We start from the raw sequence: 21,330 nt of genomic DNA, 5'->3' as shown, positions 1-21,330 counted from the left end.
GCAGGATTTCAAAGGTCAAGATCCTAGAGGGAAGGAAGCCTGAAACTCTTTATGTTGTTATTTCTTTTGCAGCACTTGCTAGTTATTCAGCTTCGAAAGTGAGAGGCTGAGAAACGAGGTAGTGTGCCCCTATTAAGAGGCAAAGACAAGCAGGGCTTGAGAAACTAAAATCCCTGACTAAAGAGAGTCACAAGAAAATGACCCCAACACTCCGCTGATTATCCACTTGAGGTAATTGCCACATCTTTAAATGCGTAGTAAAGAAAAGAAAGAAGAAAAAGAACTCAAACGAAAGTCAGCTAAAAATCTAAGCAGAGCTTTCAATGCTTAGGAGCCAAAAAAAAAAAAACTGGAGTCCAGGGCTTTACCAGACCCTAATAAACAACCTAGGCTCTCATTCGGAACCTCAGAGGATTACACTCTAACGGGATAAATCACAGGTAAGCTGATTAGATTGGCGTGATCTCTCTGTATTTAGCCAGAGGATAGGGTGTCTCGTCTCTAAAGAAAGAGTATAATTCTTCATGCACAATGTCAAGCAGTCAATTCAAAATTATCAGGCATGCCAAGAAATACAAAACCCGAAAAAGAAAAAGGATTATGGGTGTTTTAAATATTGGTGTTACTAAAGACATCTTTTAAAATAACCTTGATAAAGATGTTCGTGTATATGTACAACATAAAGGAAAATTTAATCAGAGAACTGAAATGTTTCCTCAGAAAAAAATTGTATATTCCCAAACTGATAAATGCGATAATCAAAATTAACATTCAGTTGTATTCAGTTTTGTCTTATAAATGTTTTATATTTTGAAGGTTTTAAAAAAGAATTGTAAATGAGATTTAAATGAAGTCATATATTTTGCTTGATATATCTCCTAAGTGGTTTTTAACTCTAGGTTTAAAACTGCCACACCAAAAAACAGTAAGTATGTGAGGTGATGCTTGTATTAATTAGCTTGATTGAGTCATTCCACAAAACAGCATGTTGTACATCATATACACAATGTTTACTTGTTACTTCAAAATTATAATAAAAATAAAAGAATGTAGGTTTCCATCTATAGTTTTCTTTCCATTTCTTTGCTTTTTCTTTACAGATTTTCTTTATAAAGCCAGGTTATTTGTCCTGTATTTTTTTTCTTTTTTTTTAATTGCATTTTAGGTTTTGGGGTACATGTGAAGAACATGCAAGATTGTTGCATAGGTACACACATGGCAGTGTGATTTGCTGCCTTCCTCCCCATCACCTATATCTGCCATTTCTCCCCATGCTATCTCTCCCCAACTCCCCACCCCCCGCTGGTTTCTACAGTTTGGATTCTACTACTTGTTTTCCCACAGTGTACAGAGCATATTTCTGAATTTGTATTGCTTATTGTGTATTTGTAGTTAGATAGGGATGCTTCATGAGATTCAGGCTCAATTTCCTTGGCAAGCACTTTACAGGCTGTGACATGTACCCCCACCAGGAGGTCAATAAGGAGGAATAATCTTTCATTTCATGAAGTCAGCAGCCATCAGTGACTATTGCCTAGATCCACTATTTCATTAAGAGTTGCAAAGGGGTGATATTCTAATTTTATTATTTCCTCATCATTTATTAACTGAAATGCTTCTATAAAGAGAGATTCCTCTTACCATTATTTGGCCACCACTCCAAAGGATAGTTCATATAGAAAAGACAGAATAAAATCGTGATTCTTTTATTTACAGCTTTTCAAAATATAATACTAAGTTGATTCACTAGCATCATTAAACAGTAATGGCGTATACTTTTAAGTATAATTATGAATTAATGAATTTAAAAACCTTCGTGCCTAACCTATTTATTTATAACCTATTTTGATGCTCAGGATTAATGAATTAATGGAGCCCTATTTATGTTGGCTCCTGAGCCCTTTTGACAAAATGATAACTTCCCTGGCCACAGGTTTTTAGCCTGAATTATTTTTAAGAAAATAGAGGCATTCTTAGAACATATGCTTGTAGTTATTTCTGTGTATATACACATACGCATATTTGTGTATATCTAGTGGAAACATCATCCAGGTATGTTACAGTTCCAACTAAAAACAAATGAAGAAAAACCTAAAATTAAAGAATAGTTTAAATCCCTCTACTTATACACAAGGCATTGAGAAGAGACTCTCCATCAACTACCTGTCCTTTCTGCTACTTGCCATATATTTTGTGACATAGTTATAACTACAATAGAACAAGGAGGAAAAATGCCCACATTATTTCCTCTTTGAGGATAGAGAATAAACTGTCTTAAAACATAATGAAAAAAACTATGTTTAAGCCTTTGCATGGTATATTCTAGTTTTAGTTTACATGAAAAAATTTATGTGGCTATAGGGAAGTAGGGATAGGAAAGAAAGCAGAATTTTCTGAAGTAGATTATAGCCCTGTTTCTTAAGGAAAAAACAAAAACAAACAAAAAAAAAAACGTTGATTTCTTGGGTGCTTAAGGTTGTTGTGGAAATGAACTCTCTGAAAAAAGATGAGAAACTGAATGATTTTCAGGCATATAGTTCCTTTAAAACTTCTAATTTCCTATATCAGTTCAACAGGAATAAAATCATTGTAGTTTCTGATTGTTTCTCATGTTAACCCTGGATAACTGGCATCCTATTGTTTGTACAGGACAAAGTATTACAGGAAGTACACCATGTGACTTGGGTACCTCTAGATTCTCGTGGGAACATGAAGATTCTTAGCAAGAGGGGGAAAATATGCAAACAGCATAACCACAAGCTCACTAATGGGCATTCTCTACTTAAAAGTGGGAAATGAGGGACCTTTACATGCTTGATCTATTTTTTCAAAAACATTTATTTTTCAAAAGTAAAGCGGAGAAACTGGAATATTTATTACAATTTTTGTTGGGTTTCTTTGGCCTTGATATATGAGGCTGTACTGTTCAGAGCAAAGTATAATTAAAGCTATATGCTTTGTAATCTGTTCTGGTGTCGCTTTGTATATTCATCTTGCTCATGTAGACTTTCTCAATTATTTGTGGCTGTGAGGATTAATGATATCACATTTATTAAGTATTGTATTAGTTTCTTCTTGCTTCTATAAAAGATTACCACAAATTCAGTGGCTTAAAACAATTCAATTTTGTCATCTTACAGTTGTAAAGGTAAGAAATCCACAGTGCATCTCACTGGGCTGAAATAAAGGTGTTAGAAGAATTGCATTCCTTCTGGAGGTTCTAAGTGAGAATCCATTTCTTGCCTTTTCCAACTTCTAGATGCTACCTGATCTCCATGGTCCTGCCTCAAAACAGCTTCGGCTTCCCTAATAATATTTCTTTCAGGTTCCAGGGGTCAGGATATGGACATCTTTGGCAATGGGTCATTATTCTGCCTATCAAAAGTACTTAATATGTATTAAGCAATGTTATAAATTATTTTATTAATTTAGCTAATCTGTCAAACAGATTAGGTAATAAAGTATGCAGTATTATTTTTTCCATTTTAAAGATGAGGCACAAAAAGTTGAAATTCTAGAAAGTGGTGGAGTCGAAACCTTCCAGGCTCAAGTGCCCGATCTCTAGCCTTAGACAATACTGCCTCCTTGATAATAAAATTAACATGGAAAACTAGAAGACAAAAACATCCGCAAACCTCATTTTAATCAATAATGTCAAACATTCCAAGTATAACTTTTGCAAGACCTAAGACTGGAAGTGGCATTTGCTGTTTTGATTCTCAGTTATTCAGCAATTACTTACTGATTGCCAAGAATTGTGATAAATGTTGAGAATTCACAAAATCCCTGCCTTTAAGGATTTGCTTAGAAAAATAAAATGAAAACATTTAAAAACCATTAGAAAACATTACAAAAGTATATGCACTCAAATGCTAAGTGGAATGACACTTTAAGTATTTTTTTTAGTAGAGTTCAAGAGACAAATCCAGGCTCCATAAGTGCTTAAATTCAAGTTCTCCAAAAAGGAAAATAGGAGAATCAGCCAGCTGCAGGGGCAAACTATAGACTGCATTTCCATGTGTGGGTAGCTGTTATGTTTATTCATTCTAAACCTTCATTACAATTAGAGTTATTTCATACTCAAATTATAGTAGTTCCCCCTATCCTCAGGGAGATCTCACAAGACGGAAGATAGTGCTAAACCCAATGGGTGTCAATCAGAACATGTTTCTGTTCATTTTCCACCTACCACTTTAATGCCTTTTCCATTGTAACTAAGCATTTATCATGTACTGTGGCTATAATTTTTGTAGTTTGTTGTGTGACAGCAAAACTAGCACAAATTACTTTTTCCCACTTTGTAATTTTATGGATAGAAGATTTCTTTCTACCATACATTTCTGCAACCTCAAAATGAATTTTATTCCCTCTCCTTATTAAGTCCAGAACTATCACCTTTTCACTTAAAGGAAGCACTTTCTCTTTTGCATACCTGAAACACCATCATCACTACTCTCCACTTTGGGGCTATTAGTAAGTTAAATTAGGGTTACTTAAACAACCACTGTGATACTACAACAGTCAATCTGATCACTCAGATGGCTACCAAGTGATACATGGGCAAGCACTATTTACAACCCAGAGATTCTGTACAAATGGATGGACACACACCAGGATGATGAGAGATTTCATCACACTACTCCAAATGATGTACATCTTAAAACTCTTCAAGGAGAACTAGAAATCACAGCTCAAGGAAATAAGAGAGGACACAAACAGATGGAAAAACATTCCATGCTCACAGGAAGAATCAATATTGTGAAAATGGCCATACTGCCCAAAGCAATTTATAGATTCAACACTGTCTCCATCAAGCTACCTATGGCCCTCTTCACAGAACTGGAGAAAACCACCTTAAACTTCACATGAAACCAAAAGAGAGCCCATATAGCCAAGACAATCCTAAGCAAAAAGAATAAAGCTGGAGGTATCATGCTACCTGGCTTCAAACTATACTACAAGGCTACAGTAATCAAAACAGCATGGTACTAGTACCAAAACAGAGATAGACCAAGGGAACAGAACGGAGGCCTTGGAGGCAACACCATACATCTACACTCATCTGATCTTTGACAAATATGACAAAAACAAGGAATGGGGAAAGGATTCCCTCTTTAATAAACAGTGTTGGGAAAACTGGCTAACATGTGCCGAAAGCAGAAAATGGACCCCTTCCTGACACCTTGCACTAAAATTAAGTCCAGATGGATTAAAGACTTAAACATAAGACCTAATACCATAAAAACGCTAGAAGAAAACTTAGGCAAAATCATTCAGGACATAGGAATAGGCAAGGACTTCATTGCTAAAACAGCAAAAGCATTGGCAACAAAAGCCCAAATAGACAAATAGGATCTAATTAAACTCCAGAGCTTCAGTACAGCAAAAGAAACAATCATTAAAGTGAACTGGCAACCAATAGAATAGGAAAAAAATGTTGCAATCTACCCATCTGACAAAGGGCTGATATCCAGAATCTACAAAGAACTAAAACAGATTTACAGAAAAAAAAAAAAAAAATCATTCAAAAGTGGGCGAAGGACATGAACAGACACTTTTCCAAAGAAGATATATATGAGGTGAACAAATGTATGAAAAGATGCTCATCATCACTGGTCATTAGAGAAATGCAAATCAAACCACATTGAGATACCATCTCACACCAGCTAGAATGGCAATCATTAAAAAGCTGGAGTCAACAGATGCTGGAGAGGATGTGGAGAAATAGGAACACTTTTACACTGCTGGTGGGAGTGTAAATCAGTTCAACCATTGTGGAAGACAGTGTAGTGATTCTTCAAGGACCTAGAAATAGAAATGACATTTGACCCAGCAATCCCATTACTGTGTATATATCCAAAGGATTATAAATTGTTCTATTATAAAGACACATGCACTCATATATTCATTGTGGCACTGTTTATAAAAGCAAAGACCTGGAACCAACCCAAATGCCTAACCAACCCAAATGCCTATCAGTGATAGACTGGACAGGGAAAAATGTGGCACATATTCAGCATGGAATACTACACAGCCATAAAAACGATGAGTTCATGTCCTTTGTAGGGGCATGGATGAACCTGAAAACCATCATTCTCAGCAACCTGACAGAAGAACAGAAAATCAAACACCACATGTTTTCATTCATAGCAGGTGTTGAACGATGAGAATACATGGACACAGGGAGGGAAGCATCACACACTGTGGACTGTTGGGGAGGAAAAAGGGAGGGACAGCATGGGGTAGGGAGGCTGGGGGTGGATAACATGGGGAGAAATGCCAGATATAGGTGACAGGGAGATGGAGGCAGTAAATCACATTGCTATGTGTGTACCTATGCAACAATCCTGCATGATCTGCACATGTGCCCCAGAACCTAAAGTGCAATAAAATATGTATTAAAAGATAATAAATAAATAAATAAAACTTATTGGTTGTTAACTTATGAAATTTAAATGTAATATTTTTAGATTGTGTTTGACTATGGGCAACTGAAACCATGGAAAATGAAACTATGAATAAAAGGGCACTACCATAGGGATTTTTGGTAAAAATTAAAGGGGTACAAGTGCAATTTTGTTATGTGCATATATCGCTAAGTGGTGAAACCTTGGCTTTTAGTGTATTCATCATCCAAATAAAGTAAATTGTGCCTGTTAACTAATTTCCCATCATCCTCCCTGCTTCTGCCCACCTACCCTTCCAAGTCCCTAGTGTCTAAAATTGCACACTCTTTGTCCATGTGTATATATTATTTAGCTCCCATTTATAAGGGAGAACATGTAGTACTTGAATTGGTTTCTGAATTGTTTCACTTAAAATAATGGCCTCCAGTTCCAAAAATGTTGCTGCAAAGACGTGATTTCATTCTTGTTTATGGATTAATAGCATTTCATGGTGAATCTATCAATCTGTCTATCTATCTACTTATCTCTCTCTCTCTCTCTCTCTCACACACACACACACACACACACACACACACACACACACATTTTCTTTATCCATTCATCTGCTGATGAACATTTAGGTTGCTTCCATATCTTTGCTATTGCACATGTTGCTACTGTAAGCATACAAGTGCAGGTATATTTTTGATATAATGATTTATTTTCTTTTGGATGGATATCCAGTAGCTGGATTGTTGGGTTGAGTGATAGGTATATTTTTGTTCTTCGGCCATCTTCATATTGTTTTCCAAAGAGATTACACTAATTTACATTCTCATCAATAGTGTATAAGTGTTCCCCTTTCTCTACATCCTTGCCAGTGTCTGGTTTTTGACTTAATAATTGCCGTTCGGATTGGTATAAGATGATATCTCATTGTGATTTTAATTTGCATTTCTCTGATGATCAGTGATATGGTTTGAATGTTTGCCTCCTCCAAATATCATGTTGAAATGTGATCTTCAATATTGAGGGTGGGCCTGGTGGATGAACAGTTGTTGCTTTCCTCATAGTAATGAGTGAGTTCTCTCTCTTGGTTCACACAAGAGCTGTTTATTGAAAGGAGCCTTGTGCCTCTTCCTCTCTCTCTTGCTCCCTCTCTTGACTTGTGACAGACTAGCTCCCCGTTCACCTTCTGCCATGAGTGGAAGCTTTCTGAAGTCTCACTAGAAGCCAGGCAGACACTGGTACCATGCTTGTACAGCCTACAGTACCATAAGCCAAGTAAAATTTTTGTCTTTATAGATTATTGACTCAAGAATTTCTTTATAGTAATGTGAAATTGACTACTACAATTAGTAATATTGAGCATGTTTTTACATATTTTTGAACATTTATATATCCTACTTTGAAAAATGTCTATTCATGTCCTTTGCTCACTTTTTAGTGGGGTTGTGTCCTTTTTGTTGAGTTACTTAAGTTTCTTATAAATTCTAGATACCAGTCCCCAGTCTAATATTTTCTCCAGTTCCACAGGTTTTAATATTTTTATGGGTAATGAATACATGACAGAAATGCCTTAGTTTGAATAACTTGGCCAGTCATCTTTCTTTCCCATGGGTGGAGAATGAAAATATTTGAAGCATTCTTTGATTATTTTGACTGCTTCCAGATCTAATGATTTTTCAAATAAACTCCTTTCTACAAGAGAATAATAGATTCATGTCATCATCATTCATCAGAAAGGATTCATGGGGACAAGGAATATTGTGTCACCTCATTGAAGACCCGAGTTTTGTGTCTACAAGTGAATAGCAAAGGAACAAATGGTAGATCATGTTATTGGGAGTTGTTCTGGAGGAGTAGAGGTTGAAGAGATTTAGATAACACTTTTGTTAATTGATCTTATCTTACAAGAGCTAACTAAAAGATAACTTGTCCTAAAGTACTCAGAAATGAATTATGTTAAACTAGGCTGAAAAGTGGATGATAGAACCTGTTCATCTATACACCTTAAACTAATTAGATATTCTCCATTATCATTTCTAATATTCAGTGTGACTAATGAGGGTATTAATCATGCAATTGCATTTTGAGTTTTCTTTTTGCTTTCTTTTTGAGAGGACCTTCTTCAATTATGCAATTAACTACCTTTCATTCAATTTTATTTCAATCTGTTCTTTTTTGGCCTCCATCTAAATAGCTAAACAGCTAAATAGCTAAATAGCGGTGAGTGACTCTGATCTATGCCACATGGAGAAGATTCACTTAACCAACGTCTGCCTGAATTCCTGACCCACAACATCATGAAATATAATAAAATGATTGTTGCTGTAAATCCCTAAGATATGGAGTAATACATGGGTAGATGAAAACAACAAATAGATAACAGAGGCGGGGCCACCATTGCCCAGACAGTTCTAACTACGCCCATATAAAAAGGACTACAGGGAAGAGCTCAGGGCAGCTGGGCAGAGCCCACAGCAGCTCAGCAAAGCCCCTGCGGGCAGGCAGAGGCTAGGCGTGCTGCTAGCTGGGCGGGTCCGACCTCAAAAAAAAAAAAAATCAAAAAAGGCAGTAGTGCAACGGAAACTCATAAAGCTCCAACTCCCTGGGAAAGAGACAGACAACAGGTGGCTAAACCCACAAAAATGGGTAGAAACCAGCGTAAAAAGGATGAAAACTCCCGAAACCAGAACACCTCTCCTCCTAAAAGTGATCACAACTCCTCACCAGCAAGGGAACCAGACCGGATGGAGAAGGAGGGTGATGAAATGACAGAATCAGACTTCAGAAGATGGGTAGTAAGAAACTACAATGAGCTAAAAGAACATGTTCTAACCCATCGCAAAGAAAATAGGAACCTTGAAAAAAGATTGGACGAACTGCTGATGAGAATGGACAGCATAGAGAGGAGAATAAGTGAATTGATGGAGCTGAAAAACGCAACACGAGAACTTCGTGAAGCATGCACAAGCTTCAACAGCCGAATTGACCAAGCAGAAGAAAGGATATCAGAGGTCGAAGACCAACTCAATGAAATAAAAAGAGAAGGCAAGAACAGAGAAAAAAGCGCAAAAAGGAATGAACAAAATCTTCAAGAAATGTGGGACTATGTGAAAAGACCTAATCTACGTCTGATAGGTGTACCTGAATGTGATGAAGAGAATGAATCCAAGCTGGAAAATACTCTTCAGGATATTATCCAGGAAAACTTCCCCAACCTAGCAAGGCAGACCAATATTCAAATCCAGGAAATACAGAGAACACCACAGAGATATTCCTCAAGAAGAGCAACCCCAAGGCACATAATCGTCAGATTCACCAGGGTTGAAATGAAAGAGAAAATGCTAAGGGCAGCCAGAGAGAAAGGTCGGGTTACCCACAAAGGGAAGCCCATTAGACTCACAGCAGATCTCTCAGCAGAAACCCTACAAGCCAGAAGAGACTGGGGGCCAACATTCAACATCCTTAAAGAAAAGAACTTTCAACCCAGAATCTCCTATCCAGCCAAACTCAGCTTCATAAGTGAAGGAAAAATAAAATCCTTTGTGAACAAGCAAGCACTCAGAGATTTCATCACCACCAAACCTGCTCTACAAGAACTCCTGAAAGAGGCTCTACACATATAAAGGAACAACCAGTACCAGCCACTCCAAAAACACACCAAATGGTAAAAAAGCAGCAACACAATCAAGAATCTGCATCAACTAACCAACAAAACAGCCAGGTAGCATCAAAATGACAGCATCAAATTCACACATAACAATACTATCCCTAAATGTCAATGGACTAAATGCCCCAATCAAAAGACACAGACTGGCAAATTGGATAAAAAGCCAAAACCCATCAGTGTGCTGTATCCAGGAAACCCATCTTACATGCAAGGATACACAAAGGCTCAAAATAAAGGGATGGAGGAAGATCTACCAAGCAAATGGAGAGCAAAAAAAGGCAGGAGTTGCAATTCTCATCTCTGATAAAATAGACTTTAAAGCAACAAAGATCAAAAGAGACAAAGAAGGACATTACATAATGGTAAAAGGATCACTGCAACAAGAAGACCTAACGATCCTAAATATATATGCACCCAATACAGGAGCACCCAGATATATAAGGCAAGTTCTTAATGACTTACAAAGAGACTTAGACTCCCACACAATAATAGTGGGAGACTTTAACACCCCATTGTCAATATTAGACAGATCAACCAGACAGAAAATCAACAAGGATATCCAGGACCTGAACACAGACCTGGAACGAGCAAACCTAATAGACATTTACAGAACTCTCCACCCCAAATCCACAGAATATACATTCTTCTCAGCACCACATCACACCTACTCTAAAATTGACCACATAATTGGCAATAAATCACTCCTCAGCAAATGCAAAAGAACAGAAATCATAACAAACAGTCTCTCAGACCACAGTGCAATCGAGTTAGAACTCAGAATGCAGAAACTAACTCAGAACCGCACAGCTTCATGGAAACTGAACAACTTGCTCTTGAATGTTGACTGGATAAACAATGAAATGAAGGCAGAAATAAAGATGTTCTTCGAAACCAATGAGAACGAAGACACAACATACCAGAATCTCTGGGACACATTTAAAGCAGTCTCTAGAGGAAAATATATAGCAATGAGTGCCCACATGAGAAGAAAGGAGAGATCTAAAATTGACACCCTATCATCAAAATTGAAAGAGCTAGAGGAGCAAGATCAAAAAAACTCAAAACCTAGCAGAAGACAGGAAATAACTAAGATCAGAGCAGAACTGAAGGAAATAGAGACACAAAAAACTCTTCAAAAAATCAATAAATCCAGGAGCTGGTTTTTTGAAAAGATCAACAAAATAGACAGACCACTAGCCAGATTAATAAAAAAGAAAAGAGAGAATAACCAAATTGATGCAATAAAAAACGATAAAGGGGATATCACCACAGATTCCACAGAAATCCAAACCATCATCAGAGATTATTACAAACAACTCTATGCACATAAACTAGTAAACCTGGAAGAAATGGATAAATTCCTGGACACCTGCAACCTCCCAAGCCTAAACCTGGAAGAAGCCGAAACCCTGAATAGACCAATAACATGGTCTGAAGTCGAGGCAGCAATAAAGAGCCTACCACCAAAAAAAAGGCCAGGTCCAGATGGGTTCACAGCTGAATTCTACCAGACATACAAGGAGGAGCTGATACCATTCCTTCTGAAACTATTCCAGACAATCCAAAAAGAGGGAATCCTTCCCAAATCATTTTACGAGACAAACATCATCCTGATACCAAAACCCGGCAGAGACTCAACAAGAAAAGAAAATTTCAGGCCAATATCCATGATGAACATAGATGCAAAAATCTTCAATAAAATACTGGCAAACCGATTGCAACAGCATATCAAAAAGCTCATCCACCATGATCAAGTAGGATTCATCCCGGGGATGCAAGGCTGGTTCAACATACGCAAGTCCATAAACGTAATTCACCACATAAACAGAACCAAAGACAAAAACCACATGATTATCTCGATTGATGCAGAGAAGGCTTTTGACAAAATTCAACAACCCTTTATGCTAAAAACCCTCAATAAACTAGGTATTGACGGAACGTATCTCAAAACAATAAAAGCTATTTACGACAAACCAACAGCCAGTATCATACTGAATGGGCAAAAACTGGAAGCATTCCCTTTGAAATCTGGCACTAGACAAGGATGCCCTCTCTCACCACTCCTATTCAATATAGTACTGGAAGTTCTAGCCAGAGCAATCAGGCAAGAAAAAGAAATAAAGGGTATCCAAATTGGAAAGGAGGAAATCAAATTGTCTCTATTTGCAGATGACATGATTGTATATCTGGAAGACCCCATCATCTCAGCCCAAAATCTCCTGAAACTGATAAACAACTTCAGCAAAGTCTCAGGATACAAAATCAACGTGCAAAAATCACAAGCATTCCTATACACCAGTAATAGACTTCAAGAGAGCCAAATCAAGAACGAACTGCCATTCACAATTGCTACAAAGAGAATAAAGTACCTAGGAATACAACTAACAAGGAACGTAAAGGACCTCTTCAAGGAGAACTACAAGCCATTGCTCAACGAAATAAGAGAGGATACAAACAGATGGAGAAACATTCCATGTTCATGGTTAGGAAGAATCAACATCGTGAAAATGGCCATACTGCCCAAAGTAATTTACAGATTCAATGCTATTCCCATCAAGCTACCAATGACCTTCTTCACAGAACTGGAAAAAAACACCTTAAACTTCATATGGAACCAAAAGAGAGCCCGCATAGCCAAGTCAATTCTAAGCAAAAAGAACAAAGCGGGAGGCATCACACTACCAGACTTCAAACTATACTACAAGGCTACAGTAATCAAAACAGCATGGTACTGGTACCAAAACAGAGATATAGACCAATGGAACAGAACAGAGGCCTCACAGGAAATACAACATACCCACAACCATCTGATCTTCGACAAACCTGACAAAAACAAGCAATGGGGAAAGGACTCCCTGTTTAATAAATGGTGTTGGGAAAACTGGCTAGCCATGTGCAGAAAGCAGAAACAGGACCCCTTCCTGACACCTTACACCAAAATTAACTCCAGATGGATTAAAGACTTAAACATCAGACCTAATACCATAAAAACCTTAGAAGAAAATCTAGGCAAAACCATTCAGGACATAGGCGTAGGCAAGGACTTCATGACCAAAACGCCAAAAGCAATGGCAACAAAAGCCAAAATAGACAAATGGGACCTAATCAAACTCCACAGCTTCTGCACGGCAAAAGAAACAGTCAGTAGAGTGAATCAGCAACCAACAGAATGGGAAAAAATTTTTGCAGTCTACCCATCTGACAAGGGGCTGATATCCAGAATTTACAAAGAACTAAAGCAGATCTACAAGAAAAAAACAAACAAGCCCATTCAAAAATGGGCAAAGGATATGAACACATACTTTACAAAAGAAGACATACGGGAGGCCAGCAAACATATGAAAAAATGCTCATCATCACTGGTCATCAGAGAAATGCAAATCAAAACCACATTGAGATACCATCTCACACCAGTTAGAATGGCGATCATTAAAAAATCGGGAAACAACAGATGCTGGAGAGGATGTGGAGAAATAGGAACACTTTTACACTGTTGGTGGGAATGTAAATTAATTCAACCATTGTGGAAGACAGTGTGGCGATTCCTCAAGGACTTAAAAATAGAAATCCCATTTGACCCAGCAATCCCATTACTGGGTATATATCCAAAGGATTATAAATCATTCTACTACAAGGACACGTGCACACGAATGTTCATTGCAGCACTGTTTACAATAGCAAAGACCTGGAAACAACCCAAATGCCCAACGATGATAGACTGGATAGGGAAAATGTGGTACATATACACCATGGAATATTATGCAGCCATCAAAAACGATGAGTTCACGTCCTTTATAGGGACATGGATGAACCTGGAAACCATCATTCTCAGCAAACTGACACAAGAGCAGAAAATCAAACACCGTATATTCTCGCTCATAGGCGGGTGTTGAACAATGAGAACACATGGACACAGGGAGGGGAGCACTACACACTGGGGTCTGTTGGGGGGAAATGGGGGAGGGGCGGGGGTGGGGAGGTGGGAAGAGATAGCATGGGGAGAAATGACAGATACAGGTGAGGGGACGGAAGGCAGCAAAGCACACTGCCATGTGTGTACCTATGCAACAATCTTGCATGTTCATCACATGTACCCCAAAACCTAAAATGCAATAAAAAAAAAAAAAGTAAAAAAAAAAAAAAAAAAAAAAAAAAAAAGAAAACAACAAATAACCAGAATGCTGGGTCTAATACTTTTCAATGCACAGGATTCTGAATATCTCCTCAATCTCTGATGGCTAACTAAAATGATCTGTTATGGCACAGGCTAATTTCTGGAATGAATCCAGATTTAATTTCACTGATTTAACACAACAAAGATTTATTTCTCCTTCACCTCACAGTCAAATGAAGTCCTGAAAAAGTGTCTCTGCTACACAGACTTTTAGGTATTACAGGCTCTTTTCATCTGGTGGTCTCTCAATGTGCTAGTGCTTGAAATTTTTGATTAGATCTTCTGTATCTGGGCATCAGGCCAAGGAACAGAGGAAGGGTAGCAGATAGTGCAGAAGGTTTGACACTTAAGACTTTGAGTAGCTTACATCACTTTTGACTTCTTTCCATTGACCAGAATGTAGCCATATGCTACATTGAACTGTAAGAGATTGGAAAAACGTGGTCTAGCCCTTTGTCCAGATGAAAAGGAAACAGGGTTTTATGAACACATAATAGTCTCTGCCACATATGGCTGTATTAGCATGAAATGGCATTGTTTCCTGATCTGTGAATTTTGTCACTATGTGAACAAGCCAGATGCAGAGCAGAGTACTGTTTTGTGTATATAAAGAGAGACTACTACATTCCCCAGATGCCCTGCTCCTTAAGCACTTTCTCGATCCCTCACTACAGATCCCAAGGGTTGTGGTCATTACAATTGTTTCTTCTCCACTGTGCTACCTACTTAGATGTAAAGTCTTCAAAAGAGAGAAAAACAAAAGAGCCGTGTAGTTTGGGATATGATGAGAGAATAAGTCAGGACTCTCTCTGGCCAGCTCAGAAGTCAGCTGCCTCAGTTTCTATCAGGGGTCAAAGACTGTACTTGAGCCAAAGCCATTTCACATTGTCTTTCACTTCCTTTGTCTCCCTGATTCGACTACTGTGTCAAAGCCATCAAAACTGTGATAGTCAAATCCATATGAGTTAGGTCTATGGTTTTCTCTTTGGCTTTCAATATTGCTGTCAGCCTTGGTGCGTGCGCGCGTGTGTGCGTGTGTGTGTGTGTGTGCGTGTGTGTGTGTGTGTCTTTATAGGTCTTTAATTAGAAATTGAGAGAATTATTATATATAACTGGGCTGCCACTGTAAGTGAAAATTTTTCTCAAAGTTATTCTCATTGAAGTTTAATTTTATTTGTTTTTATGTCTTGTTTTGTTTGTTTTTGTTACTTCCTGTATAGGCTTTAAGTTCAGTGTAAACAATAAGCAACTACATCATAGAATTCAACATTAGTGTTTTAGGAAGAACAAAATCAAAAGACAAGTTTCAAAGTAGAGACTACATCTCAGACATCACTATTTGAGGCTGGTACTGTTGACCATGGAGTTTCATTGAAACCTCAAAGTCCTCAACCCATCCCCTTTGGTAGCCACTACCAATCAGTGTGGACATATAATACTGCATGATATTGCTGAGCTGGAATGACATTATTTTTGCTCAAATGGTTTGCTCCATTAACAAGTATTTATTAAACATCTACTATGTGCAAGCAGTTTGGCCTTTGCTGGAGGTAAGTGGTAAAGAAGAGCATACTCCATAGCACCAAAGAACACATAGCCCTTTGGTGAAGACTAATAACTAAAATTACACACAGAGTGAAAGGTACTGGAGAAGGCGTAAGCATCCCAGGATGCGTATGTCTTCCTGGGCTGGAAGCATCTGGACCAAGCATCCAACGTAGTCCTGAGGATAAGGAATGGCCACTGGGAGGAAAGAGAGACTTCGTGGATAATGGGAGTTAATCAAGTAAGAGGAGAAGCAGTCTTCTGACTATTCCTTAAACCTCATCTCACCATTTATCCCATTGTTTAGCCATGTTGATGGGAAATTCTCTCTCCCAGGGACTCCTGAGCCTAATTTCTCAGGTATGACATGGATGTGAGAAACATTATTATCTTGTGGTGAATAACTTGTCTTTGGTTGTGGTGTTGAAATTGCAAAGGGATGACATAACCTGGCTGTGGTTCTTACTTGGGGAACCTCCAAAACAAATTTTTGCTCTTCTTTTTTCTTTTTATAGAACTCTGCCCTTCATTTTCTCCCTTGGTAAGGCATTCTGGGAGACAAATTCTTTGGTCTCAGCAGACTTTCCTGAACTACTGTACTTTTGTCTCATAGAAGCCACCTCTACCCACCAAAGTTGACTTTTATTTTTGAATTCACAATAAGGAGTTTAGGAGACTACAAATCATAAAACCAATTTTTTTCTCTTATCCTCATTAGTGTAAAGAATAATTTTGTTATCATTTGGGAAGAGATTTCTTTGGGGTAGTATGATTATTTTTGTAATCGTTTCCTCATGGAAATGATCCTGAGTTGTCTAGGTTGGAAGCATCAACCACATGCAAAGAAATGGGATAATAGGAACTGCAAGGATCCCCTGCCCTCAAACTTCCTCCTTGCTCTCAGACTAGCTTTTGATACCCTTAATTCAATATTGCTGCTTTAAAGTTACCCAAAAAGTTTGTGGCTAAAATAAATTATACTGGCCCTGGTAAAACCTTCATGCCTCAGCGTCTATTCGTATTCTAACTTAGATGTCTTCCAGCTTTGTTTTGTATTTTAAATTAGCTACAACTAGCAGAGAACTGGCCTTGTGAAAATAGAACTCAGCACAGATATTGTCTGGTAGGAAGTAGATAAAAGGATTTGCACCACCTGAGAGGGACATTTCTGAATGGGCTTTTCCAGTTATACTGTGCGTTAAGTATTAAATGTGCAATGGGGAAATAAGTTAAAATCATAATATATAGTGATAATTAAATTATTAGAGGTTTCAAAGACAGTAAGACACATGAACATGTTTGGTTTTTAAATCAAATATCTTATCCCACCACTTTGACTATTAGAAAATGAATTAGGATATGTTGTTCATGTTTAAGCCTAAGAAGAAAAGAGGGAAGGGTGGAGGAAATGACAGATCAAGTAACAATTTAAAAAGTTGAATTTAGTGAGTAAGACATCTGATTGTAACCTTTGTTTCTCTAGATCTTACTCTCTGTTTAAGTATAGCCTCCTTCAATTTCTATACTTAGGTAGCTTAATATAGTATTATAATATTTTTAAAAAGCATAATCATATAGACAAAAATGCTGCTCATAACTCTGATTTAATTCATTTGGGGAATCTGAATTGGTGGGTGTAGGAGAAAATAGCCAACTTACTAATACTGGAAGTCACAGTGTTAAAAAAATAATAAAACAATTTTTTAAAAAACAAACCTACGAGACTGAACTATAAAATAATTACAAGTCTCTCAAAACATATAATATTTTCACCCTGTAAGCGTAATATAATAAAATTTCAATTAACTGGACCTAAAGTGCTGGATCTAAAACTAATAATAGTAGTTTTAGTTTTCTAATTTTTAGGGAAAGGGCATAAGAAAGCAAAAAAAAAAAAAAAAATCAGACCATGTTAGAAGACTAAACATATCTCAGCATAAATCTAGAGATGAGAAAACAATCAGAGTTGTCTCCCAAGCTTCTGCATTGTTTCTGCTCTTTGTTAAAGACATAAGCTTTAAAGGCAGGAGAGTGAGTTAATGCATTTCAGAAGAACTTTGAATAATATTTTTGAAACAAAAAGGGATTTTCCATGTTAGCCACAGTTGACCACAAAATACACTTAATGACTTGCCCCACTTCCCAGATATCTTGGTTGAGGCTTAATGTTTGCAGCTGGTGGAGCATTTTACCATATTGTAATTTGCACATACCATCCCTTTGTGGACCACATACTCACTTAGAAATAACCCCAGTTGCATTGCTTTTACTGCATGAGGTCTTCCAATGATCAACTGTGTAGCAGGGTGATTCACATCCTACTAACTCAGTATAAGCAGCTGAGTGAACACAGTGCCAGTATACGCCCAGTAATTCATTGCAAGGTGGTTTCTCTGAAATCTTCATAATGGAATGCCCCTCACACAGGCATAAGCACACATTATTCACTCTATACACACTCTAGTCATTACATAGGGATAACTCTAACCCTTATACTTTCATTTATATTCAAATGGGTAATATATGGGTAATTTTGATTTTTCTGGTTTTATTTTGAAATCCTGGTTGCACTTTATCTTTTCTGTTGAAAATTATATTTTATTTACTATTTGATGAGAGGTGAATTGTCTGCTTCCTTTTCTCTTCTGAGTCCTTGTATGATGTCTTCAGTAAACTCACAGGTGCACTTTGGAAAGCTAACTTCACTGCTGAGTCATGTTGTTATGCAAGCCAAAATTTCCTCCCATCCCAAGAAGCTCATTCCTCTCAAGTTCTCTTCACTGTCTAAGGACACCAGGGCAGGGTGAGTAAAGTGAACTTACTTAATTTCTAAGTGTGTGAATTTTTAGTGTTATCCATTTCCATAAACATTTATTACTATACTTAGATTGTAGGACCTCATCTGTATTAGTCCACCCTCACACTGCTAATATAAACATACCCAATACTGGGTAATTTATAATGAAAAAGAGGTTTAATGGACTCACAGTTCCACATGGCTGGGAAGCCTACAATTATGGCAGAAGTTGAAGGAGGAGCAAAGTCATGTCTTGTGTGGTGCAGGCAAGAAGGCATGTTCAGGGGAACTCCCCTTTTTAAATCCATCAGATCTCATTAAGACTTATTTACTATCATGAGAACAGCATGGGAAAATCCTGCCCCCATGATTCAATTATCTCCCACCAGGTCCCTCCCATGACATGTGGGAATTATGGCAGCTATAATTGAAGATGAGATTTGGGTGAGAACAAAGCCAAATCATATCACCTTCTAATGCATATAATCTAATAGAGACTTGAAAAAATATGTATCTGTTCATACACACTGACACACACATTTATATTTTAGTTTGATAGAAGTCAATACTCAAGTTAAAAAATCTGGGTTTTAATTCGTGAATCTGTGTGACCTTGGGTTTTGGAAGCATTTAGACCTTCGGCTACTACATCACCTGATCTTGTGACCAGAGGCAGCAGAAATAGATTGTGGACACAAACCACAAGGAACTCCATGGAGAGAGTGAAACTATAACATCTACATCAAGAAGAGATCTGTAGGACCAAGAAAGGATGCCCCGACGGACCAATCAGCTTAGCTTGAACAGTTAGGAAAGGTGACATTGAGAAAGTATCATCTATTCTAGAAAATGGACAGGAATTCTTTAGGTAAGAAGGAAGGAGATGGGAGTGAGACGGTGTCCTTAATAAAGCCGTGGCTTATGCAGTGACCTTGGAAGTAGAGAGACTTCATGTAATTCAGTCTTTCTGAAGATTAAATTACAAGGAAGTAGGAGATGGTCAAGGGATGAGACTAGAAAAGTAAGCAGTAGCACTTGGCAGTGTTAGTATTTTATTCCCTGAGATCTAACTGTGGACTGCCATAGTTTCCTGGGTATGGAGTAGAGTCACTCACAAGATACATGCCAGACACTGTGAGAAGAAGATGCCAACTAGTATCTAAAAATATTCTTCCTCATAAATCAGTAGGCAAGTGCCCTAAATTGCTAAAAGAGTTTTTCAGTGAATGTCTTAGAGTAGAATAGGAGATTAAGTGGTGAGATCTTGTTTTATCACAATTTTCCCCTCCCAAAGTAACTAAGAATTCTTGTCACTGCATTTTGGCAAAGGCTTCTCTGATGCAAATCATCAGGGTGAGAGGGAGGTGACAAAAATATGCAGCAAGAAAAACTTCACTTACTCCTTTTACCTGTGACGGAACAGAAGCCCAGGCCATTCTATCACCATTAAAAGGAGAAACAGAAAGTAGATTCCTGCACCAGCCTCTTATTAGTCCATGAAATGGGAAGGGAAAGAGGCATAGGAGCATGGTTTCTTTCATTTTAAAGCACAGTAGCCTTGTTCACACACACACGCACACACACACAAATTGAAAGAAAAAATAAATGAATAAGAAAATCAATGAGTGAATGAAAAAAAGTATTAAATAGAGGAAGTAAAAGGAAAGGAAAATGAGAAAAATGGAATTTGGAGTTCCTAGGACATAAGAACTGTTTGGCTAGAAATTTCACTAGCTATAATTCAGATTTATAAATTGTTAAACATACCTCATTCTAAGCCTGTTTGGATCAAATAAAATCAGGCATTTGAAAGCATATTATAGGCGATAAATGAGATAAAAAGGAAGTTATTACTATCTACTTTTATGAGTGTTACCATATGCTAATTGCATAAATTTCCAAAAGGTGGATTGACCATCTCAAAATGTATCTGTGGAGCATCTGATGTGCCTGATTTGCTACCAGGCTTAGGACACTTTCAAAACACGTAACTCAGGAAGGAAGCCAGTAGGGGCAGTTGCTCTGTCAAGCAAGACTTTCCACCAGATCAATAAATGAATTCAGTCATCCAAAGGAGCAGAAATATCACAGCTGAAATTTTCACACCAGTCAATGACCCTGAATATTTACAAATGGCTGTGAACCCAGGAATGAACACACTTGAACTTTTCCTGCTACATCTACAGCGCACATGTACCCAGATTAAGGCTGTGCCTGCCATCTGTTGTGGGAAATAAATGCTTGCATGTGTTTTCCATTTCTTTCTCTTCTATTTCTCTTTTGTTCTTTCTTAGTCTCATTCTAAAATGGAATCTGAAATCCATGGCCAAATTCACAGAATGCAGCAGAACAGAAAGAAATAGATGAAGAGTATAGGATCCAAATGAAATTGGGAAAACAAGGTGACTCTAGGGATAGAAATGCAAGCCTCACTGATAGGTTGATATTTTAGCTGTGAGCATCCCAGGGACCCATTGAGGCAATATGATTTTTCCAAGATACATGATAACCACGAGATAAAAGCCAACTGCATTTTCAGGAGAAACAGTTCAAATATAAACAGTGTTGACACATTTTTATTCATCACTCTACGCAACTGTTGGATGATTGCAAGAGAAATTTCCAGTTTCCCACCACATATTAGAGACGAATTTCAGTCTAAACTGAATCTTATGAATTGGTTTTCCTTCTTTGCTGATGTAATATTAAACATAAGACATTAATAGAGCATGATTCTCATTTTGCTAAGGAA

Source organism: Saimiri boliviensis, chromosome 1 (assembly GCF_048565385.1).
Source record: "Saimiri boliviensis isolate mSaiBol1 chromosome 1, mSaiBol1.pri, whole genome shotgun sequence".
Taxonomy (NCBI): Eukaryota; Metazoa; Chordata; class Mammalia; order Primates; family Cebidae; genus Saimiri; species Saimiri boliviensis.
The sequence above is the reverse complement of the archived record's forward strand: the minus strand, read 5'-3'. Positions refer to the sequence as shown.